Source organism: Cucurbita pepo, chromosome 1 (genome assembly GCF_057944985.1).
Source record: "Cucurbita pepo subsp. pepo isolate OVF chromosome 1, ASM5794498v1, whole genome shotgun sequence".
NCBI lineage: Eukaryota > Viridiplantae > Streptophyta > Magnoliopsida > Cucurbitales > Cucurbitaceae > Cucurbita > Cucurbita pepo.
Window position 1 is genome coordinate 9701506 of NC_141798.1, and position 5000 is coordinate 9706505.

Genomic DNA, 5000 nt, shown 5'->3' on the forward strand with positions numbered 1-5000 from the left:
TACATTATAATCTTTTACATCGTTGAATAGATCCATTTGCAAACAATTCGATGCTGACAAAATTATCAAAGATTGGCGTTCTTTATTTCTATTCAACAACGTACGAATAGTTCCTTGATTTTGACTAAGGGATTGTGGAACCCTTGTCTTGGAATAAATAGAAAAAAATGGATTGATATTGGTGCGATCTGACTCATTATTAAAGATCAATCCTGAACCTGACGGATCTTGCCTTTTTCTGATATACGAAGTATCGGATTTCACTAAGTCTATTCGTAGGAAATTTCGAACCAGACCATTTGTACTTACTTCAACAAAGGAAGCGCGGGCTTCTTCGATAGAAGAGCTTTTTTTGTCTCGGTCCCAATTCAACAATAAACAAGTCCGAACTAATTGAATGCTTGTGCCAGAAATTCCCCGAATTGGTTTTCCATTTCCATAAAGGATATAATTGATAACTCTAAGCTCCAGATTATCCCTTTCTTGCAATAGATCCTGTGGGAAAAGTGTTACTAAATTTATACCGTCGGCTAGTTCATATATGATTACAGGTCGAACAAAAACAAAATACTTTTTCTTGGTAGGTGTGATCCACTGGACATAAATCCAATTTTTCAATTTTTTTGATTTCTTAGAATTTTTTTTTACTTTTTCAGGTGGTATCAACATGCCATTGTGTCGGGATATCTTATCCATCTCTCCAGGAAAATGTATATCTCCAGAAAATATTTTGAGTTCAATCCTTTGTTTTTTTTTCTCCACTCGGACCAATCCGCCTACTCGGCTTCTTATACTTAAAGTTAGTCGTGTAGCTACTCCAATGATACTATTGTTCCGTACCATTATGGAAGAAGATTCAGGTAAAATATGCACTTCCTCGGGAATGAAAAAAAATGGATCCACTTTCATTTGCATTTGGTATTTTGGCTTAAAGTCTTTGACTCCTCGATACTCAATCAAATCCTCTTTTTTGAGGATTGAATGCATCCCTATAGTCCCATATTTAGTAATTCCTGAACTATTTCTTCTGTATTGAGGATCATCGAAATAAGCAAGAATACTATTTCTACGAAAAATACCATTTATGGGTATTTCAATCGAAATACCGGAAGGGGGTGGTAGTTCTTTTTCTCGTTCTTGAAGTGATTCAAATTGAATGATGAATCCATTTCTTCGCCTCTTTGCCAATAAATCAGAATTACCGTGGAAAATAGTAGGATCTGTGAGATTAGATTGACCCGTACATAGGATTGGATTAAGTTCTGAATAATCAGGAATTCCGCTTTCGTTTTTACCAGAGAGATCCGGACCATCAAATTTTTGTCTCACTTTATCATTATTTACTGAAAGGCTAGAAATATATCTTCTTTCGACAGAAAGAGAATGAACGTTAATTTGATCTTGATCCTTGTAGAGTGAAAAAGGGACTGCACTGCATCCGCACGAACCTCCTGATAATATCCATAAATGACTTGTTTTTGGTAAGAGATGGACATTACTATATGTAAATTCGGGTGCATGGTACACATCAGTACTCCAATGCATTTCTCCCTCTGAGTCAGAATAAATATGTTTTCGAACCCTCTCTTTTAAATTAAGAGTGTATGTTCCCGCGCGAATCTCAGCAATCACTTGTTCTGATTCTACATATTGATCGTTTTGAACTAAAAGTAAACTTTTGGGTGGAATAGTGACGTTATGTATAATATCCTCACTCTCAATAGTCAGATACAAGTCTATATAACATAAAAACGCAGGATGCCCATGACGTGTACGTGTGGGATGAACCAAATCCTCATTGAATTTGATTTTTCCATTAGAAGGAGCTCGTATATGTTCTGCAGTCCCCCCTGTGAATACTCCGCCGGTATGAAAAGTTCTTAATGTTAGTTGAGTACCCGGTTCTCCAATAGATTGACCCGCAATAATACCTACGGCTTCTCCCAATTCGACCAGGTCCCCGTGAGTAGGACTTCGTCCATAACATAATCGGCAGATCCAAGATGTACTCCTACAAGTAAAGGGAGTCCGAATAGATATCGGTTGTGTTTGAAAGGTTATGAATCGATTGATAAGTCCAATACCAATATCTTGATTTCGTATGCCAATGCATCGCGGGCCCATATATATATCGTCCGCTAATACACGACCAATTAATGTTTGGATAAAAATTCTTTCCGGAATCATCTTATTTTCAGGACTCACTGAAATCCCTCGGATGGTTCCACAATCGGTTCTACGTACAACAATGTGTTGAACGACTTCAACAAGTCTGCGTGTAAGATATCCAGCATCCGATGTTCGTACAGCAGTATCCACAACTCCTTTACGCGCTCCGTAGCAAGAAATTATATATTCCGTTAAGGACAGCCCCTCACGTAAATTGCTTTGAATGGGTAAATCAATCATTTGTCCTTGTGGATCGGACATTAATCCTCTCATACCTACTAATTGGTGTACTTGAGATGCATTTCCTCGAGCTCCCGAAAAAGACATTATATGGACTGGATTAAAAGGGTCAGTCATCCTAAAATTAGGATTCATTTCTTGTCGCAAATATTCACTTGTAGCATACCATATCTCAATGGACTGGCGTAATTTTTCTACTGCGTGTACGTTTCCATAATGATGGTGTTTTTCCAAAATCAAACTTTGTTGTTCAGCATCTTGGACTAGCCATCCCTTAGAAGGGATTGTTAAAAGATCATCAATTCCTAATGAAATGGATGTAGCAGTGGCCTGCTGGAACCCCAGAGTCTTTATTTGATCCAGGATGTGTGATGTATATGCCATTCCGAAGTGATCTATTAATCTGCTAATAAGTCGTTTAATGGCAGTTCCATCTATCACTTTATTGTGAAAGACCAGATCGGCCCGTTCCGCCATAAGTACCTCCATATTACGCTGAGTGGGGTTCGACAATAGGTTTGAGGTTTGAGTCAATGATTGGAAAACTTCCTTTTCTCGATCTTGATTCGCGTAGAAATTCAGGACCTATGGTCCTAGTTGAACCGGAGAGAACTAAATTCATACCGGTGTCATATAATTACTTAGCTGAGTGAGATACCAGAGGATTACGTACCATATGAGCAGGCCCGGCAAAATCCTTGTATAGCCTCTTCGATTTCTCGATAAAGAGAAATATGACCAACAGTGGTTCGAATGTATATACAAAGAATTTCTTTTTTTATACTTTTGACTATTAGATAGTACCCGTAAATCTCATGATGGGTACCCAAAGATTCATAGTGAACTTCGATAGGAGCTTCTCTTGAAGCAATAACGCGTTGATCTAGTCGCCAGCGGAGCCACAAAGGACTATCTAAATTGATTCTTTTCTGGCGATAAGCTCCAATTGCATCATAGGAATTACAAAAAAAGGGTTCTTTCGTATATTTATAGTTATTATTGAAAATTTTTTCATTTTGATTATTTTTGCGATTACATGGATTATACCGATTTGCACAAATACCTCGTCGATTCCCGCTCGTTAATACATAGAGCCCAATAAGCATATCTTGAGTTGGTACAGAAATGGGATCCCCAATAGCTGAAGACAAGAGATTCATATGAGAAAACATAAGTAAACGCGCCTCTGCTTGAGCCTCCAACGATAAAGGTACATGAACAGCCATTTGATCCCCATCAAAGTCTGCATTGAATCCCTTACAAACTAATGGATGTAAACAAATAGCACGTCCTTCCACTAAAATAGGTTGGAAGGCCTGGATGCCTAATCTATGCAAAGTGGGCGCTCTATTTAGCAATACGGGATGCCCCTGCATAACTTCCTGAAGTATTTCCCATATAATGGGTTCTTTTTCCCGAATTTTACTCTTAGCAACTCCTATGTTCGAAGCAAAATGTTGTCGAATTAGACCACGAATTAAAAATGTCTGGAAAAGCTCTATTGCGATTTCGCGAGGCAATCCACATCGATGTAATGAAAGTGAGGGACCTACAACAATCACAGAACGTCCTGAATAATCGACCCGTTTGCCAAGCAGAGTTTCCCGAAATCTTCCCTCTTTGCCTTCAATTACATCGGAAAACGACTTGTAAACCTTATTATGGCCATCCCTCATTGGTTGTCCGCGGATTCCATTATCAAGAAGTGTATCCACGGCTTCTTGTACCAATTTCTCCTGACACATTACTAATTCTCCTGGCGTAGATCTACTTGTTGTTAATAGATCAATAAGAGTATTGTTCCGATAGATAACTCTTCTATAGAGTTCATTAATATCCGAGCTCATTAGTTTACCCCCATCTATCTGAATGATCGGTCTCAACTCGGGAGGAAGAACAGGTAATAGACATAAAACCATCCATTCGGGTTCTATATTTGTTCGAATAAAATGCTTGGCTAATTCCATACGTCTAACCAAAAAATCCTTTCTTCTTCCAACTTTTCGATCTTCCCATTCATTACCCGCAGGTCCCTCTTCGCCTAATTCTTTCCATTCTACCAACGAATAATCTATAATAAGTCGCAAATCCAGATCGGCTAATTGTTCTCGTATAGCACCTGCTCCGGTAGAAATTTCTCGATTTCGAAATGTATCGAAGCCTTGGGTAGTAAAAAAAAGTGGGATGCTGTATTTCCAGGATTGGATTTCATATTCGAATGAACCCCGTAATCGTAAGAAAGTAGGTTTTTTAGCTATGGGCCTAGCAAAAGAAAAATTTGGATAGGATACTATAGGATCTCCCCCTTTCAAAATCGGACGTGAAAGTTTCTTTTCATCCGGCTCAAGTAGTTACATCAAATAAAGGAGTTCCCACTTTCAAATTCTATAAAACCCCCAACTACTCTTTACTCAAGTTCTCAATTAAGACCAAACAACATTTCATGGATTCTTTTACTTTTTTATTTAAATGTTCTGAGTTCTTTATTCAATATATCAATTACAACATAAAAAAAAGAAATGTAAAATTTTTGAGTAGTCTATTTCCCTTGGAATGACGAATCCCCTTAATTAAAATTAATAAGGAGTACC